Source organism: Ascaphus truei, unplaced genomic scaffold (assembly GCF_040206685.1).
Source record: "Ascaphus truei isolate aAscTru1 unplaced genomic scaffold, aAscTru1.hap1 HAP1_SCAFFOLD_2030, whole genome shotgun sequence".
Taxonomy (NCBI): domain Eukaryota; kingdom Metazoa; phylum Chordata; class Amphibia; order Anura; family Ascaphidae; genus Ascaphus; species Ascaphus truei.
Genome location: NW_027454938.1, coordinates 10,158 through 31,252, shown reverse-complemented (window position 1 = coordinate 31,252; position 21,095 = coordinate 10,158). Strand labels below are relative to the sequence as shown.

Sequence of the window (21,095 nt, the reverse complement as noted above, 5' to 3'; positions counted from 1 at the left end):
CTCATTCCCCAACCCTTAAGTAAGTGTACTTCTTGTTCGTTACTGTATTATCTGTTGTGTTCACCTATATTCTAAGGAATAAATACAATTTATTATATCTTAAGCCTCGTTCAGTTCAAACCCAATTATTTTTGTGTAATATTAATAAGCCTGTGGAAGCTATCGTCACAAGGAGGTATTATAGTGTGTATTGTGGGGAGAATTAGTGTGTGTGTTGTTTGGGAGTGATATTCGGGAGGATTGTGTGTGCAGAAGGAAGAATGAGTGAGGGGGGAGTAAGGGAGCAGGATTGAATGAGAGGGGGTCATTGAGTGATAGCGGGGAGGGGAGGGAAGAGTGAGGAGAGTGGGTGTAGGAGGGAGCAGTGCAAGAGACCGTCGGGGGCAGAATACATGGTGAGAAGGGAGGCTGCCTAGAAGCATAAAAATCTACTTCACCACTGTTCTGTACTCTCTTCAATACTCTGTGTTACAGATCTCTCTGGCAAGAAATGGGGTCCAATGGCAAAGACTGCTCTAAATAAGATAGTATAAATGAACACAGAGAGAAATTCCAAAGAGTAACCCAAGAAAATACAAGTGAAATCTAATCGTAAGGTAATTAGTCCCATTAAGTGAAATACATAAAGGAATAGTCCATAAAAAAGCACAAAGGAAAAAAATAGGAGTACTTTATTGTGATGTTACATTTCAGAGAATATAAAATTATAGGAAAACAATTCCACTTTATTCAGAAAACCAGAAAGTCTTGGTCCCAGGTGGACTGAATTTTTATTGCAAATAAGTTCCTTAATACACAAGTAAAGAATATAGTTACTTATTCTATTCTCTACTGTAAGACGTGCCACATTGCCCAATATTTGGGTACAGTGCCCAGATTGTGACCATGCACTACAGAGGTGAGATTCCCCCAACTCCAATTTGCTACACACTCCAAGAGAGATTATTGTGATCAGAGGTGGAATGAGAGGGGTGAGAAGGGTCGCTGCCCAGGGAGTAGCCTGACAGGGGGTACAGAAATCTCTTTTGGTGCATATATTGCGGAGCTGCATTGATTGACTTGTCAATCAGCTCTGCTGCCTATCCCATTGACATCATGATCCGGCACTGTGATCAGCTGCAGCGCTGACCCAGGTGTGTTAGTGCAGCACTTTACAGGGAGGGAACAGAGGTTGTGGATGACAGATGCTGGGGATAGGCCATGAGTACGGGCCAGAGTAAGGTGGAGACTTTCTGTACTCTGCATACAGGACACTGCATGCATGACAGTGTCTGTGTGTGTGTGTGTGTGTGTGTATTCCAAGTGTAAGTGTGCTCTGTAAGTATGCCTGTGTGGCAGGTATAGGGGGGTGGTTCAGCTGGAGGAACTTATCCAGGCACAAAAGCACATAGATGCCCCAGATTATACCACCCCAAATGCTGATAATATCCTGCTGCACTTTACAGAAGATGATGCAGATGTCAGTGGGTGGTGGGTTCATTAAATCCATCCATCATATCATAGCCACACTGTGCATATGATGTACTGAATCAATCACAGGAAGACATCTCCATGGTAGGGGTAGAAGTTAACAGAATATGTCCAGCACTGTGGTGTGTAGCCCATAAATAATAATTGTGCACATTACAGAACATACTTGCAACTGCAAGATCATTTTGCTGCTTGTAGTGTTTGCTCTTGTCCTGTGCAGTGTTGTCGTAGATCCGTCTCTTCAGTGTTCACTGCAATAAAAGTAAGACATTGCATTAATATTACAGAAGTTTGGGAGCTGAAATCCCACTATGCTGCAGACATTTTCCCTTTGCATAAGATTCTTGTGATTATATCTCAATGATGATCAATAACAACTACATCATAACACAGCCGCTCAATACAAAATATGTATTTGCTATCAATGGTCATGGAGGCCAAACGTCACACAATGTACAGATACACTACCGACACACTTTATTGAAGTGTGGTCGGTACCGCAAGCCGGGAAATCTCCCGGCTTGCTAGTGGCCGCCCCTCGGCGTGCCGTGCATCATAGACGCGCGGTCACGCGTCATCGGGAGCGTGCGCCCCCTGCACGCGTGTCCAGGGGCTCCCCGAGGGAGCCCTGGTGTCCCGCGATCGCGGGACAGCGGCAGGGGGTTCCGGGGGACCCGGCGGACCCGGCAGCGGTAGGGAGAGCGCCCCGATCGGAGGGCGCTCTTCCGCTGCTTCGGCGCGCGCCCGTCACACTCGGGCACGCGCCAGGCTACTGCTGCGGCACAGAACGGGCAAATGCTCGAATAAACTGTGCCGCAGCAGTATACTGCTGCGGCCGAGTTTATTCGAGCATTTGCCCGTTCTTGGCCGCAGCAGTAACCTGGCGCGCGCCGGAGGGTGCCGGGCGCACGCCGAAGCAGCGGAGGAGCGCCCTCCGATCGGGGCTTTCTCCCTTCCGGTGCCGGGTCCGTCGGGTCCCCCGGAACCCCCTGCCGCTGTCCCCCACATCGCGGGACACCAGTGCTCCCTCGGGGAGCCCTGGACGCGCGTGCAGGGGGCGCAGGCACCCGATGACGCGTGACCGTGCATCGGTGATGCGCGGCACGCTGAGGGAGTGCGGCTAGCACGCCGGGGCATCCCCCGGCTTGCGGTGCTAGCCGTGCTTCAATAAAACGTGTCGGTAGTGTAGCAAGGATTATTTCTTCCTCTGGTGCATTATGATGGGATGTGTTGTAAGATTCTGCATTATTAGCATCACTGAATCTTTTGGAAACTGAGTAATATTCTATGTTTTAATGCAATATTATGGATGATCAGCCGGTAAAATAAAGCTTACTGTATCTGTAGCCATGCTCTACCCATGATGTGCTGAATCAATGACTGCAGAGTGATTCAGAGTGGTAAACATGACTGGAACACATCTCTGAATAGAGGACAGAACAGCAGTGCAGAGTAGGAGGTGAATGTATCTCAAATGGAAGACTTAGTAGCTGTGTGGGGAGTAGACAGTACAGACTGATCAAATAAATAGTTAAAGGAGTATCTTCAACATTACTTGGCTTTGTTATCAACATTGAAGTTTCTCTTGTTTTTTCTGTTCTTTAAATCACTACTACTGATGCCATGTGTAACCTGTACTGAGAGATATACTCTACTGGCCTAGATGAAACCATATGATGCAAACAGGATTCATCCCACTCCAGATTCATATGATTGCACCACTTCAACCTTTAATAAAACACATAGAACTACAGCAGTGCGCTACTGCACATGTTCTTGTTATGAATGGTAGTAGATGTGGTCCTTGGGTCAATACTTCATACAGCAGCCACACTCTACTCATGATGTATTGAATCAACAAAAACCTGCATGGTACAGATCACAGGAAGGGTAGAGTAGAGGGGAATATGTCCAATGCGAAACCCTTAGCAGCTGGATTGTGTGGAGTCAACAAAACGACAAATACTAAATGAGAAATATACACATTGCTTATCTGTCTCTGTGTAGTCATTTTCCTCCTCTTCAACTGTCTTTCAAAATTTCTCTTCTGACAGAAAAGAAACACATGGCTTCAATATTCACTGTTCTTCCCTCCTGAAATAAAAGTTAAGCATTGCATGGTTATGATCATACATACAATGAACCTTGCGCCAAACCATGTGATCCAAAGTAAATCCACCTCCCTCCCATAGCTGTGTTCCTTCTAGAGCTTCTACCACACAAGTCATTAATGTTCGTGACACTGTACTGCAGTCACAGTCTGCACACAAAGTACTGAATCAATTACATCACACTGAAAAGGCAGTCTACATGATGCAATAGTTAACCATAATAACTCTGTCATGCAAATGACAGGAAAACCTATATGTATATCATTAGGGGAGAGGGGAAAAATAATTAAAAAATAAGTGCGACAAATAAAAACAGATTATAGGAAAGTAAATCCTTGCCCTGGGAACTTTACAATCTAATAGAAATGTTAGAAGACTTAAAGAGAGGCAGCAGTTGGGGGAAGAAGTGCAGTAGATGACAATGCTTGTCCTTATGGTGGGTACAATTAGTAGAAAGCACATCTTGGGAACAATAGTTGTTAGCAGTGACTGTGGGTGTGGGACAGTAGCCACGAGTCAAAGTTTTTGAAATGCTTGATTTAAGTCGTGAATTTTAAGATTGGTCTTACATGTGGGTGGAAGAGGTTATGTTGGCATATACTGAGTGTGAGGAAGTTTCACATGTACGGTGCAGTGATGGAAAATGGTTTCAGGCAAGTGAGAGAACAGTAGAGGTGAAAGAAGTTTACAGGAGACAGTTATGGTTATAGTGCAAGAGACAAGCAAGGGCATAACGAGAGATCAAAGATGATATGCAAGAAGGAGCAGATTAATGGAGAGCCTTAACAAAAAGGTAAGGAGGAGAACTTTGTAGGTGATACAAAAACTTGATGGGATGCCAGGACAGGGATTTAAGGAGATGAGCAGAGACTGTTGTGGGAGAAAGTGAGATAATTCAAGCAGCAGAGTTTTGCATAGGAGAAAGTTGTGAAGCATGGAGGCCTGTTAGTAGTATGTTAAAATAACCTATAGGATAACAGTATACATTGGAGTTTTAGCAGTAGGTTGAGAGGGGAAAGGGAAGATCTTGGCAATATTACAGAGAAAGAGGCAACACATTTTACCCATAGCCGTGCATGTGAATGGAGATGGAATTGAAGAGCCAAATGTTACTCCTATGCAACATGTTTGATGACAAGATAGATGGTAGTACTGTTTACTGTGATGGAGAAAGGGGATAATATGAGCCCAGTGTTAGACATTAAGTTTAAGGCAGTGGAGTGCCATCCATGAGCATATAGCCAGGAGACAACCCAAGAGTAGGGACTGGATTGCAGGAGTGAGAACAGGGGTGGATAGATTTGTGTGTGTATCATCCGCATAGAGATTATATCTAAGGCCAAAAGCATTGATGAAGTCACCAAATGATAGTATGTAGAGAGAAAGAGAGATCTCAGAACAGACCCCTGATGTATACCCACAGACAGATCAATAGAAGACGAAGACATGTTAGCAACAGAGATGGAGAATGTGTGACAGGAAAGTTATGATGAAAACCAGGATAGAACTTTGTTACTGATACCAAGAGAGAGTTTAGAATATGAAGGAGGAGAGTGATTGAGAGCATCAAACGCAGCCGATAGATCAAGTAGGATTAGTAGGGAAAAACCTTGGGAATTAGCTTTAAGCACAGTCTGTAGAACGTGCTGTACGAAAGGCAGGTTGTAAAGGATCCAGGAGGGCATGTGATTTAAGAATGTTGACACTAGCAATTAGAAGGCAAACAGCATGAGGGATACAGAGCGGTAGTTAGTAAGGCACATAGGGTGTAGTTTGTTTCTGACAAAAGGGTGACCGCTACAGGCTTAAAGTAAGAGGGCAAAAATCCAGAGAATAGGGAGAAATTGAAGATGTGGGTGAGAGTGGGGACTAAGAGATGCAGTAAGGTGTGAGGGGATACGATCTAGAGGGCATGTGGTAGAGGGAGAATAGAAGATGATTAGCTTCCAGCTCTGTAAGAGAAGAAAAGGAGTCAAGTGCAGAAGGAGATTTGGGTAGAAGGAGAGAAGGGGGAAGGGACAGAAGGAATCTCCTTTTGGGTGGCATCCACCTTGCCTCTGAAGTAGTCAAATGCTTGAGGAGAAGTGAAGGAAGGATGGCAAGTGGGAGGAGAAGGTCAGTGGAGGGAGTCAAATACAGAGAAAAAAAACAGCGTAAATTAAATTTGAGTGTTGATGAGTGTGGAAAAAAGTAGTGTATTTAGCCCTAGAGAGCAGCTTTATACAGGACAGGAGACATTTTTACTGTAGAAAAATCAAACAAAGTGTGAGATTTCCTCCGTAGGTATTAAGAACAGCGAGTGGAAGTGTGATGAGTGTGTTTGGGAATTTAGCCAAAGGTGTGGGTTAGAGGGATGAGTGTGTCAGAGCCTATAGGGGGCATATAGATAGGAGGATAGCATTGTAAGAGTTAATAAGATTGTTAGTTTAAGCAGAAAGAAAGAGAGAGAAGAGAGAAGAGAGAAGAGAGGTTAGAGTAGATGTCAGAGGAGAGTTTAATTAAGCAGAGGCAAATCAGTGGGACAGGTAAGATGCGGTGAGGGGAATGACTGATTGTGACTGATGAGAGCAGAAGAGGTTATGTACAACTAGAGCCTTGTTAGTAAGAGTGGACATTCCAGAGGGCACAGGAGAAGGGAAGAGAAAAGTAAGGAAAGGAATGTGGATTACATTAGATAGGTTAACACTCTTAGTAGGGAGGCCTGATGTGTATATGAGCCGGTCCAAGATTATAAGAGATATCCCCCAACATCAGCGAGCATAGAAGGAGACACAGAGATAGGTGTAGAGAGAGACAGAGATAGGGATATGTAGAGAGAGAAGGGCGTCAAGAGAATGAGACAGATAGGCGTAGAGAGAGGAGACATAGAGAGAGGGGGCTTTGAGAGGGGGGCGTAGAGAATGAGGGAAGGTGGAAGAGAATAGGATGTGCAGGAGTGCATTTCATTGAGCAGTGCAGAAATAGCTGCAATAGAGGTCTGTACAAATGGTGCTTTGTGTAGACACATGCAAAGGTAGGGGAAGGAAAGTGTATAGAACATGTGGATAAAAGCAGGAGTGTGGAAGTTAGAGAAATTAGAAAAGTTTTACAGAGGAGTGAGGAAACAGTAAACAGAAAGAACAAGAGAGAGGTTACATTGGGATGACGTGCTGTGGTAGAGAGAAATGCTAGGAGAGAGCCTCCAGATATTAGAGGACATGAATTGAGAGAGCAAATGTATAAATCAAAACCGGAGGGGGAGGTATAGCACGAAAGCTTGCACAGCAGTTGATGAAGATTATAGTCTTAAAGTTGCGTGTACCTGTCAGGGCACTCAAGAAGGTCAATGCTCACAAGTGCAGAGTTCATGAAGAAATGCTGAATCCAGTTCCCCTCCAATTTAATATTAATATAACTTTTTCATTCTTCATTACTGCAAAAAGCAAACAAAACAAAACCACATTGCATTACTATTTTCAAAATGGATTGAATGACATATTCAACAGTAACTGTGTGATGCCAATATTGCCTTCTCACTCGTAGGCCAGTACGGTCAGGTACCCAGTACTGATAAAACAATAAGTGCCCGTACTAAGTACCAATATGAATTATAAGGAAATGTAAAATCTCCAGGTCTCTCTCCATCTCTGCAACAGATATATGGATAAGCCCATATTAAGGCATCACGTGACCGGAGCCGTCACTGACTGGGTATACGCAAAGATGCAGGGAGATGCAAAGAAAGGGAGGGAGACAGGGAGAAGATGGGAAACGGAGGGAGGCACTGATGGCAGGCCTCTCTCTTTCACTGGTGCATGCAAGGAGCTGGTCCCAACATCCACAAAGTGTGTGTGTATTATTGGTTGTGTTTTATGGCGGTAGGAGGATAGTGTGTATATTGTGTGTGTGTGTGGGAGTATTATATTGTGTGTAGGGTATTATAGTGTGTATATTATGTTGAGGTGCAGAGGAGAGTGTTAGATTGGGTATCTTGTGTTAGGGGGTATTGTGTATATTGTGTTTAAGACTATAATATTATTGGGGAGATTATTATTGAGGAGGTATTAAAGTGTGTATTGTGGGGAGTATTAGTGTATGTATTATTTGTGGGTGACAGATGCTGTGGGTAGGCCAAGAGTACGGGCCAGACTAAGGTGGAGACTTTCTGTACTCTGCATACAGGACTCTACATGCACTGCAGAGGTGAAATTCCCCCAACTCCAATTTGCTACACTCTCCAAGAGAGAATATTGTGATCAGAGGTGGAAGATGAGCAGGGTCACTGCCCAGGGAGTAGCCTGTCAGGGGGCATGGAAATCTCTTTTGGTGCGTATGTTGCCACATGGCATTGATTGACCGGTCAATTAGCACTGCTTCCTATCACAGTGACATGATCCGGTGCTGTGATCGGTTGCAGCGCTGACCAAGGTGTGTTAGTGCAGCAATTTACAGGGAGGGAACAGAGGTTGTGGGTGACAGATGCTGGGGGTAGGCCAAGAGTACGGGCCAGAGCAAGGTGGAGATATTCTGTACTCTGCATGCCCATCCTGCATGCCCAGGACTCTGCATGCATGCCAGTGGCTGTGGGGTGTGTGTGTGTAGGTATGCCAAGTGTCAGTGTGCATAAGTAAGTGTGCTGTGTGTGTAAGTAAGTTTGCCTGTGTGGCAGGAGGTGTAGGGGGGTGGGGGGCGGGGGGCGGTTCAGCTGGAGGACTTTACCCAGCACAAAAGCACATAGATGCCTCTGATTATATCACCCCAAATGCTGATAATATCCTGCTGTAGATGCACTTTACAGAAGATGATACAGATGTCATCAGTGTTTGGTGGGTTCATTAAATCAATCCATCATATAATAGCCACACTGTGCATATGATGTACTGAATCAGTAACACCAACCACAGGAAGACATCTCCATGGTAGGGGTAGTGTTGAAGTTAACAAAATATGTCCAGCACTGTGGTGTGGAGCCCATACATAATAATTGTGCACATTACCAGAACAACATATTGTCAACTGCATGATCATTTTGCTGCTTGTAGTGTATACTCTTGTCCTGTGCAGTGTTGTAGTAGATCCGTCTCTTCGGTGTTCACTGCAATAAAAGTAAGACATTGCATTAATATTACAGAAGTTTGGGGGCTGAAATCCCACTATGCTAATGACAGTTTCCCTTTGCATAAGATTCTTGTGATTATATCTCAATGATGATCAATAACAACTACATCATAACACAGCTGCTCTATACAGAATATGTATTTGCCATCAATGGTCATGGAGGCAATATGTCACACAATGTACATATATAGCAAGGATTATTTCTTCCTCTGGTGTATTATGATGGGAGGGTGAGATTCTGCATTATCAGCATCAGTAAATCTGTAGGAAACTGAGTGATATTCTATTTTTTAATGCAATATTAGGGTAAAATAAAGCTTGCTGTATCTATAGCCATGCTCTACCCATGATGTGCTGAATCAATGACTGCAGAGCGATTTAGAGTGGTAAACATGACTTGAACTCATCTCTGAATAGAGGGTAGCACAGTAGTGCAGAGTAGAAGGTGAATGTATCTCAAATGGAAACCCTTAGCAGCTGTGTGGGGAGTAGACAGTACAGACTGACCAAGTAAATAGTAAAAAGTAGTAACTTCAACATTACTTGGTTTTGTTCTCCACTCCTGTTTTTCTGTTCTTTAAATCACTAATACTGATGCCATATGTAACCTGTACTGAGAGTTATATACTCTACTGGCCTAGATCAAATTAAATGATGCAAACAGGATCCCTCCCACTCAAGATTCATATGATTGCACCACCTCAACCTTTCATAGCAATAACATAGAACTGCAGCAGTGCGCTACTGCACATGTTCTTGTTATGAATGGTAGTAGATGTGGTCCTTGGGTCAGTACTTCATACTGTAGCCACACTCTATTCATGATGTATTGAATCAACAAAAATCTGCATGGTACAGATCACAGGAAGGGGTGGAGTAGAGGTGAATATGTCCAATGCGAAACCCTTAGCAGCCGGATTTTTTGGAGTCAATAAAACGACAAATACTAAATGAGAAATATACACATTGCTTATCTGTCTCTGTGTAGTCATTTTCCTCCTCTTCAACTGTCCTTCAATTTTCTATTTTGCAAGAAAATGAACACATGGCTTCAATATTCACTTCTGTTCTGCAGTCTTTCCTCTTGAAATAAAAAAGTTAAGCATTGCATTATTATTATTATAATTATTATTGACGATACATACAATGAACCTTGCTCCAAACCATGTGATACAAAGCAAATCCACCTCCCTCCCACAGCTGTGCTCCTTCTAGAGCTTCTACCACACAAGTTATTCATGTCAGTGAAACTGTACTGCAGTCCCGGTCTGCACACAATCTACTGAATCAATGACATCACACTGTGTCACACAATGTCATGCTAACGACAGGAAACAATCTTTGTATATATCTATGTATATATAATAATAATAATAATAATAATAATAATAAAAAAAATAAGACAGGACAGACACTCCTACATTGCAATCAATAGAAAATAACTGGGACAGGCACTTCAAGGATGCATACGGTCCCGGATAAACTGTAGCTACCTATACACGTGTGCCTTGTCTCTAGACTCTGCATATATCTCTATTTATATACCACCCATTGTGTACTCAGCGCTTTACAAGAGAGACCAAAAAGTACAGGAAATTATTATACAATAAGTTCAACAAACAAAAACAGACAATAGGAAAGTAAATCCCTGTCCTGGGTAGTTTACAATCTAAGAGAAATGTAAGGAGACTTACAGAGAGACAACAGGTGGGGGAACAAGTGCAGTAGATGACAATGCTTGTCCTTAATGGTGGGTACTTGTAGTATAAAGCACTTCTTGGGAACAATAGTTAGTGACTGAATGAGTGACAGTAGCAACGAGTAAAAGCTATTGAAATGCTTCATTTAAGTTGTGAATTTTAAGGTTGATCTTAAATGTGGGTGGAAGAGGGTATGTTGGCATATACTGAGTGTGTGTGAGTTTCACAGGTAAATTGATGGGAAAGGGTTTCAGGCAAGAGAGCGAGTGCGCAGTAGAGGTGTAAGAAGTATAATGGAGACAGTTATTAGTAGAGCTTAGGAGACGAGGAAGGGCATAACGAGACCAAAGATGATATGTAGGAAGGAGCAGATGAATAGAGAATAGTGTTGGACTGGGTCCTCAACTATAAAAAAATGGGTAACGGGTACCCGGCCAAAATGAAAGGTTCTACCCGGTCGGGTACACGGTTTGGCACTTACCTTCCGGGTGGCGGTGACATCTAGGATCAGCAGCAGTCCTGTGACGGTGGCAGCATCTGTGGTGTCTTCAGCCGGCGGGGGAGCTGCAGGCTCACAGACACAGCTTACCTGCTTCGGTGCTGTGGAAGTGATTCCTGCAGCTCCCCCCGCCAGGTGAAGACACCTCTGATGCTGCCAACATCAGAGGACTGCTGCTGCTGATCCTAGATGTCTTAGGAAAGGTAAGTATAAAAGATTATTTCCAGCTGCCCTGACATTACCCGACGCCGGGTATTACCCGGCCAAGTCCACTTCTCAGTGGCCGGTTTCGAGTAATGTCCGGGTAGCTGGAAATGTGTCGGGTAACGCCGGGTACTCGGTACACCACTAATAGAGAACCTTAACAAAAAGGTAAGGAGGAGAACTTTGTAGGTGATCTGAAACTTGATGGGAAGCAAGGAGAGGGATTTAAGGAGGAGGAGGAGATGAGCAGATACTGTTGTGGGAGAAAGGGAAATTATTCAAGCAGCAGAGTTTTGGATAGATTGCAAATGAGAAAGTTGTGAAGCAGGGAGCCCTGTTAGCAGTATGTTAACCCATACGATAAGGGCATGCATTGGCGTTTTAGCAGTAGATTGACAGAGAAAAGGGCAAATCTTGGAAATATTACAGAGAAAGAATCGACAAACTTTAGCCAGTGTCGTGAATGAAGATGGAAAGGGAAGAGTCAAATGTTACTCCTAGGCAATGTGCTTTCATGACAGGATGATGGTAGTACTGTTTACTGCGATGGAGAAAGGTGATATTAGGCCAGATTTAGGGGGAAATATGAGGAGCTCAGTTTTAGACATTAGGTTTAAGGCAGAAGAGTGTCATCCATGGAGGATATAGCCAGGAGGCGACCCGAAACTAGGAACTAAATTGCAGGAGTGACGGTAGGGTGGATAGGTGTGTGTATCATCTGCATAGAGATGATATCAAGGGACAAAATAGTTGATAAGGTCAACTAGTGATAGTATGTAGTGAGAGAGGTCCCAGAACAGAGTCCTGAGGTATACCAACAGACAAAACAACAGGAGACAAAGACACGTTAGCAACAGAGATGGAGAATGTGTGATGGAGAAGTATGATGAAAACCAGGATATAAGTTTGCTGCGGATACGAAGAAAGAGTTTAGAATATGAATGAGAAGAGTGATTGACAGTATCAAAAGCAGAAGAGAGATCAAGCAGGATTAGTAAGTAAAATGGACCTTGGGAATTTTCTTTATGTACATAATTGGTTACATTGGGAAAGGCAGATTGTGAAGGGCCCAGAGGAGCATGTGATTTAAGAATGTTGATCAAACGGGAGATCACAAGACGTTCTAGCAATTAGGAGGCAAATGGTAGGACGGATACAGGGCGATAGTTAGAAATTCACACAAGGTCAAGGTTATTTTTGAGAATAGGGGTGACCACTGCATGCTTAAAAGGAAGAGTTGAAAGAGCCAAAGGATATGGAGGAATTGAAGATGTGGGTGAGAGTGAGAATATAGGATTGAGAGGGCATGTGGTAGAGGGAGAAGAGAAGATCAGGTTCCAGCTTTGTGACAGGAGAAAAGGAGTCAAGAGTGCAATGAGATCTAGATAGAAAAAGAGAGAGGGGGAAGGGAGAGAACGAATCTACTTGTGGATGGCATCCACCTTGCCTCAAGTGAGCAAAGGCTTGAGGAGAAATAAAGGATGGTTGTTAAGTGGGAGGAGAAAGTCAGTGGTGGGACTCAAATACATAGAAGACAGTGTGAATGAAATTGGAGTGTTGATGAGTGAGGAAAAAGTAGTGTTTGACCTTAAAAAAAGGAGCAGAGTTTTACAGAACAGGACAAAGGTTTAGTGTAGAAAATCAGACTGTGAGATTTCCTCCATAGGTGTTAAGAGCAGCAGTGTGATGTGATGAAGTGTGATGAGAGCGTGCTTGTGAATTAAACCAATGCATGGGTTAGGCTGCGTCTATAGTAAGCACGCAACAGAAGGCAAAGTTAGCGCATGCCTGTCGCTCCAGCAATCCCTGCACTGAGGTCCGAGGCGACGGGGAGGCCCTGCATCGCTCGCACGCACTGTGGACGACCAAGCGTGTGCCCATGATAATCACGGCCTTAGAGGGATGAGTGTGTCAGAGCCTAGAAGGGGCATATAGATGATGGAGGAGGAGGGAGGAGGAGATGATAGCATTGTAAGAGTTAACAAAATAGTTAGTTTAAGCAGAAAGTGAGGAGAGGTTAGAGATAAGGGTAGATGTCAGAGGAGAGAGTTCAATTAAGCTGAGGTATCGAGTAGGACAGGGGTGAGGGGAATGAGAGGTGGTGGATGATGAGAGCAGAAGAGGTCATGTACAAATAGACCTTGTTAGTCAGAGAGCAGTCATTCCAGAGGGCACGTGAGAAGTGAAGAGTAAAGTGAGACATGGAATGTGGATTACATTAGATGGGTTAATACGCTTAGCAGGGAGGTGGAGAGAGAGAGGCAAGAGGCAGAGAGTGGTGCAGGGGTTGAGGAAGAGATGTTGCATGTACCTTATCAGAACATTAAAGAACATCAATTCACACTGGTGCAGAGTTGATGATGAATCCAGTTCACCTCCAATTCAATTTTAACAGAAATGTTTCATTCTTCATTACTGAAAAAAAAGAAAAGTAAAAAACATTTCATTACTATTTTCAAAATGGATTGAATTCCCCCAACAATGACTATGTGTTACCAATATATCCCTCTCAGTCCCACTGCAGCATATACTGTACCAGTGTGAAAGTAGGAAGGTACACAGTACCGGTAAAACAATACGTGCCGGTACTATGCACCATATGAATTATAAGGGGATGTAAATCTCCCAGTCTCTCTCCATATCCGCAACAGAGCGGGCTCCGGTCAGTGGCATGGATGCCCATATATGGGTATGCTCATATTTGGGCATCCCATGTCACTGACCGGAGCCGGCTCTGAGTATAGGGATATATGCGGAGACGCAGAGGTGCAAGGAAATGGGAGGAGGCACGGTGAGAAACAGGGAGAGACCACAGGAAGATAGAGGGCAACAACTTCCACAAGGTACTTGTATGGGTAGAATTGTTTGTATTTTGTGCAGAGGGGGTAATTTCAGATAAAATACAATTCTCCACCCTCTACGAAACAATTCCACTTTGTTCAGTAAGCCAGAAAGTCTTGGTCCCATGTGGACTGAATTTAATGCAAATAAGGTCCTTAATACACAAGTAAAGAATAAAGTTACTTATTCTCTACTGTAAGAAGTGCCACATTGCCCACTATTTGGGTCCTGTGCCCAGATTGTGACCATGCATGGCAGAGGTGAGATTCCCCCAACTCCAATTTGCTACACTCTCCAAGAGAGATAATTGTGATCAGAGGTGGAACTAGGGGAGGGTGTGAGCAGGGTCACTGCCCAGGGAGTAACCTGACTGGGGGCACGGAAATCTCATTTAGTGCATATGTTGCGGCACTGCATTGATTGACCGGTCAATCTGCACTGCTGCCTGTCACAGTGACATCCTGATCGGGCACTGTGATCAGCTATAGCACTGACCCAGGTGAGATAGTTCAGCACTTTACAAGGAGGGAACAGATGTTGTGGGTGACAGATGCTGGAGGTAGGCCAAGACTGTTGGCCAGAGTAACGTGGAGACTTACTGCACTCTGCATGCCCATCCTCTCCCTGACATCAGGGGAAGGAAGTGGCCCTGGGGTGTGTGTAGGTATGCCAGATGTCAGTGTATGCATAAGTAAGTATGCCTGTGTAGTGGGAGGTGTAGGGGCGTTAAGCTGGAGGACTTAAAACAGGCACAAAAGCACATAGATACCTCTGATTATACCGCACCAAATGCTGATAATATCATGCTGTAGCTGCACTTTACAGAAGATGATGCAGATGTCATCATTGGTTGGTGGGTTCATTAAATCAATCCATCATATCATAACCACACTGTGCATATGATGTACTGAATCAGTAACACCAGGAAGACATCTCCATGTTAGGAGTAGAGTTGAAGTTAACAGAATATGTCCAGCACTGTGGTGTGTAGCCCATAAATAATAATTGTGCACATTACCAGAACAACATACTGTCAACTGCAAGATCATTTTGCTGCTTGTAGCGTATGCTCATCCTGTACAGTGTTGTAGTAGATCCGTCTCTTCAGTGTTCACTGCAACAAAAGTAAGACATTGCATTAATATTACAGACGTTTGGGGGCTGAAATCTCACTTCGCTGCGGACAATTTCCCTTTGCATAAGATTCTTGTGATTATGTCAATGATGATCAATAACTGCATCATAACACAGCCGCTCTATACAGAAGATGTACTTGCTCTCATTGGTCATTGAGGTAATACGTCACACAATGTACAGATATAGCAAGGATTATTTCTCCCACTTGTGCATTATGGCATTATGATGGGAAATGTTGTGAGATTCTGCATTATCAGCATCACTGAATCTTTTGGAAATTAAGTGATATTCTATGTTTTAATGCAATATTATGGGTGATCAGCCGGTAAAATAATAATAGCTTGCTGTATCTGTAGCCATGCTCTACCCATGATGTGCTGAACCAATGACTGCAGAGAGATTCAGAGTGCTAAACATGACTGGAACGCATCTCTGAATAATGGGCAGCAAAGCAGTGCAGAATAGGAGGTGAAAGTATTTAAAATGGAAGATCCTTAGCAGCTGTGTGGAGAGTAGACAGTACAGACTGACCAAGTAAATGGTAAAAGGAGTAACTTCAACATTACTTGGCTTTGTTCTCCACATTGAAGCTTTCCTCCTCTTTAAATCACTAATACTGATGCCATGTGTAACCTGTACTGAGAGTTATATAATCTACTGGCCTAGATGAAACCATATGATGCAAACAGGATCCATCCCACTCCAGATTCATAGAATTTACCACCTCAACCTTTCATAACAATCACATAGAACTGCAGCTGTGCGCTACTGCACATGTTCTTGTTATGAATGGTAGTAGATGTGGTCCTTGGGTCTTTACTTCATACTGTAGCCACCCTCTACTCATGATGTATTGAATCAACGAAAACTTGCATGGTTCAGATCACAGGAAGGGGTAGAGTAGAGATGAAAATATTCAATGTGAAACCCGTAGCAGCCGGATTGTGTGGAGTCAATAAAACGACAAATACTAAATGGTAAATGAGAAATATACACATTGCTTATCTGTCTCTGTGTAGTAATTTTCCTTCTCTTCAACTGTCCTTCAAATTTTCTCTTTTGCAAGAAAAGGAACACATGGCTTCAATATTCACTTCTGTTCTGCAGTCATCCCTCCTGAAATAAAAGTTAAGCATTGCATTGTTATTATGATAATACATACAATAAACCTTGCTCCAAACCATTTGATGCAAAGCAAATCCACCTCCCACCCACAGCTGTGCTCCTTCTAGAGCATGCATGTCAAACTCCAGTCCTCGAGGGTCCCAAACAGGCCAGGTTTTCAGTAGGGATATCCTGAAAACCTGGCCTGTTTGCTGCCCTCGAGGACTGGAGTTTGACATCCTTGTTCTTGAGCTTCTACCACGCAAGTCATCCATGTGAGTGACACTGTACTGCAGTCCTGGTCTGCACACAATCTACTGAATCAATGACATCACACTGTAAAGGCAATCTACAAGATGTATTAGTTGTCCACACTTCCGAAATGTTACTTTTATGTCCAAATCACTTATTCCCATGACCTGATATTTGTATTTGTTATTTATAGGATTGTCACAAAGAGTTGATGAGGTCACCAAATGATAGTATGTAGAGAGAAAGAGAGATCTCAGAACAGAGCCCTGATGTATACCCACAGACAGATCAATAGAAGACGAAGACATGTTAGCAACAGAGATGGAGAATGTGTGACAGGAAAGTTATGATGAAAACCAGGATAGAACTGTGTTACGGATACCAAGAGAGTTTAGAATATGAAGGAGGAGAGTGATTGAGAGCATCAAACGCAGCAGATAGATCAAGTAGGATTAGTAGGGAAAAGTGACCTTGGGAATTTGCTTTAAGCACAGTCTGTAGAACGAGCTGTACGAAAGGCAGGTTGTAAAGGATCCAGGAGGGAATGTGATTTAAGAATGTTGACATTCTAGCAATTAGGAGACAAACAGCAGGAGGGATACAGGGCGGTAGTTAGTAAGGCACATAGGGTGTAGGTTGTTTCTGAGAAAAGGGTGACCACTACAGGCTTAAAGTAAGAGGGTAAAGAGCCAGAGAATAGGGAGGAATTGAAGATGTGGGTGAGAGTGGGGACTAAGAGATGCAGTAAGGTGTGAGGGGATACGATCTAGAGGGCATGTGGTAGAGGGAGAAGAGAAGATGATTAGCTTCCAGCTCTGTAAGAGAAGAAAAGGAGTCAAATGCAGAAGGAGAATTAGGTAGAAGGAGAGAAGGGGGAAGGGACAGAAGGAATCTCCTTGTGGGTGGCATCCACCTTGCCTCTGAAGTAGTCAAATGCTTGAGGAGAAGTGAAGGAAGGATGGCAAGTGTGAGGAGAAGGTTAGTGGAGGGAGTCAAATACAGGGAAAAAAAGACAGCGTAAATTAAATTTGAGTGTTGATGAATGTGAAAAAAAAGTAGTGTGGTTTGGCCCCAGAGAGCAGCTTTATACAGGACTGGAGACATTTTTACTGTAGAAAAATCAAATATCAATTGTGTGATTTCCTTCATAGGCATTAAGAACAGCGAGTGGAAGTGTGATGAACATGTTTGGGAATTTAGCCAAGGGTGTGGGCTAGAGGGACAAGTGTGTCAGAGCCTAGAGGGGGCATATAGATAGGAGGATAGCATTGTAAGAGTTAATAAGATTGTTAGTTTAAGCGGAAAGAGAGAGAGAGCAGAGAGGTTAGAGTAGATGTCAGAGGAGAGTTTAATTAAGCAGAGGCAAATCAGTGGGACAGGTAAGATGGGGTGAGGGGAATGACTGATTGTGAATGATGAGAGCAGAAGAGGTCATGTACAACTAGAGCCTTGTTAGTCAGAGAACGGACATTCCAGATGGCATAGGAGAAGGGAAGAGAAAAGTAAGGAAAGGAATGTGGATTACATTAGATAGGTTAACACTCTTAGCAGGGAGGCAGAGGCAGGGAGGCCCGATGTGTATATGAGCAGGTTCAAGATTATAAGAGATATCCCACACATCAGCAAACATAGAAGGAGACATAGAGATAAGTGTAGAGAGAGACAGAGATAGCTCTATGTAGAGAGAGAGGGACGTAGAGAGAATGAGACAGATAGGCGCAGAGAGAGGGGGCGCAGAGAGAGGGGGCGCAGAGAGAGGAGGCGCCAAAAGAGGGGGCGCAGAGAGAGGGGGCACAGAGAATAGGATATTAAAGAGTGCTTTTCATTGAGCAGTGCAGAAATAGCTGCAATAGAGGTCTGTACAAATGGTGCAGTGTGTAGACACATGCAAAGGTAGGGGAAGGAAAGAGGAGAACATGTGGATAAAAGCAGGAGTGTGGAAGTTAGAGAAATTAGAAAAGTTTAACAGAGGAGTGAGGAAACAGCAAGCAGAAAGAACAAGAGAGAGGTTACATTGGGATGACGTTCTGTGGTAAAGAGAAAATGCTAGGAGAGAGCTTTCAAATATTAGAGGACATGAATTGAGGGAGCAAATGTATAAATCAAAACCTGAGGGGGAGGTATAGCACGAAAGCTTGCAGATTATAGTCTTAATGTTGCGTGTACCTGTCAGGGTATTCAAGAAGTTAAATTCTCACAAGTGCAGAGTTCATGATGAAATGCTGAATCTAGTCCCCCTCCAATTTAATTTTAATATAACTTTTCCATTCTTCATTACTGCAAAAAGCAAACAAAACAAAACCACATTGCATTACTATTTTCAAAATGGATTGAATGGCATATTCAACAGTGACTGTGTGATGCCAATATTCCCCACTCACTCGTAGTGAAGCACATATTGTACTAGTGTTGAAAGTAGGCCGGTAGAGTCAGGTACGCAGTACTGATAAAACAATAAGTGCCCGTCGTAAGTACCAGCTCCGCAACAGTGCGGGCATCACATTAGTGACGTGGATGAACATATATGGATAAGCCCATATTAAGGCATCACGTGACCAGAGCCGTCACTGACTGGGTATACGTAAAGACGCAGGGAGATGCAAGGAAAGGGAGGGAGAGAGACAGGGAGAAGATGTGAAACGGAGGAAGGCACGGATGGAGGGAGTTCTTCCGAGCTTCTGCGGGCCTCTCTCTTTCACTGGTGCATGCCGGGAGCTGGTCCCAACATCCACAAAGTGTGTGTGTATTATTGGTTGTATTTTATGGGGGTAGGAGGGTAGTGTGTATATTGTGTGTGTGGGAGTATTATATTGTGTGTAGAGGTGCAGAGGAGAGTACTAGATTGTGTATCTTGTGTAAGGGTGTTGTGTATATTGTGTTTGGAGCTATAATATTATTGGGGAGATTAGTATTGAGGAGGTATTATAGTGTGTATTGTGGGGAGTATTAGTGTGTGTATTGTTTGTGGGTGACAGATGCTGGGGGTATGCAGCAATCCCTGCACTGAGGTCCGAGGCGGCTCTGCATCGCTCGCACGCACTGTGGATGACCAAGCATGTGCCCATGATAATCATGGCCTTAGAGGGATGAGTGTGTCAGAGCCTAGAAGGGGTATATATATAATGGAGGAGGGTGGAGGAAGTAGGAGGAGGGAGGAGGAGATGATAGCATTGTAAAAGTTAACAAGATAGTTAGTTTAAGCAGAAAGTGAGGAGAGGTTAGAGATAAGGGTAGATGTCAGAGGAGAGAGTTCAATTAAGCTGAGGTATCGAGTAGGACAGGGGTGAGGGGAATGAGAGGTGGTGGATGAGAGCAGAAGAGGTCATGTACAAATAGACCTTGTTAGTCAGAGAGCAGTCATTCCAGAGGGCACGTGAGAAGTGAAGAGTAAAGTGAGACATGGAATGTGGATTACATTAGATGGGTTAATACGCTTAGCAGGGAGGTGGAGAGAGAGAGGCAAGAGGCAGAGAGTGGTGCAGGGGTTGAGGAAGAGATGTTGCATGTACCTTATCAGAACATTAAAGAACATCAATTCACACTGGTGCAGAGTTGATGATGAATCCAGTTCACCTCCAATTCAATTTTAACAGAAATGTTTCATTCTTCATTACTGAAAAAAAAGAAAAGTAAAAAACATTTCATTACTATTTTCAAAATGGATTGAATTCCCCCAACAATGACTATGTGTTACCAATATATCCCTCTCAGTCCCACTGCAGCATATACTGTACCAGTGTGAAAGTAGGAAGGTACACAGTACCGGTAAAACAATACGTGCCGGTACTATGCACCATATGAATTATAAGGGGATGTAAATCTCCCAGTCTCTCTCCATATCCGCAACAGAGCGGGCTCCGGTCAGTGGCATGGATGCCCATATATGGGTATGCTCATATTTGGGCATCCCATGTCACTGACCGGAGCCGGCTCTGAGTATAGGGATATATGCGGAGACGCAGAGGTGCAAGGAAATGGGAGGAGGCACGGTGAGAAACAGGGAGAGACCACAGGAAGATAGAGGGCAACAACTTCCACAAGGTACTTGTATGGGTATAATTGTTTGTATTTTGTGCAGAGGGGGTAATTTCAGATAAAATACAATTCTCCACCCTCTACGAAACAATTCCACTTTGTTCAGTAAGCCAGAAAGTCTTGGTCCCATGTGGACTGAATTTAATGCAAATAAGGTCCTTAATACACAAGTAAAGAATAAAGTTACTTATTCTCTACTGTAAGAAGTGCCACATTGCCCACTATTTGGGTCCTGTGCCCAGATTGTGACCATGCATGGCAGAGGTGAGATTCCCCCAACTCCAATTTGCTACACTCTCCAAGAGAGATAATTGTGATCAGAGGTGGAACTAGGGGAGGGTGTGAGCAGGGTCACTGCCCAGGGAGTAACCTGACTGGGGGCACGGAAATCTCATTTAGTGCATATGTTGCGGCACTGCATTGATTGACCGGTCAATCTGCACTGCTGCCTGTCACAGTGACATCCTGATCGGGCACTGTGATCAGCTATAGCACTGACCCAGGTGAGATAGTTCAGCACTTTACAAGGAGGGAACAGATGTTGTGGGTGACAGATGCTGGAGGTAGGCCAAGACTGTTGGCCAGAGTAACGTGGAGACTTACTGCACTCTGCATGCCCATCCTCTCCCTGACATCAGGGGAAGG

General features: G+C 43.8%; 1 long non-coding RNA gene across 1 annotated transcript; it reads right to left on the bottom strand.

Annotated features, from left to right (window-relative positions):
* Positions 1-652: 652 nt before the first annotated feature.
* On the bottom strand, positions 653-13,487 carry LOC142477156 (uncharacterized). Its single transcript, XR_012792197.1, has 6 exons — positions 13,393-13,487; positions 9,642-9,761; positions 8,558-8,655; positions 6,883-6,993; positions 3,453-3,564; positions 653-1,721 (listed from the first exon to the last, which is right to left on the bottom strand). It is a non-coding gene; the product is annotated as an uncharacterized LOC142477156 (long non-coding RNA).
* Positions 13,488-21,095: the final 7,608 nt, after the last annotated feature.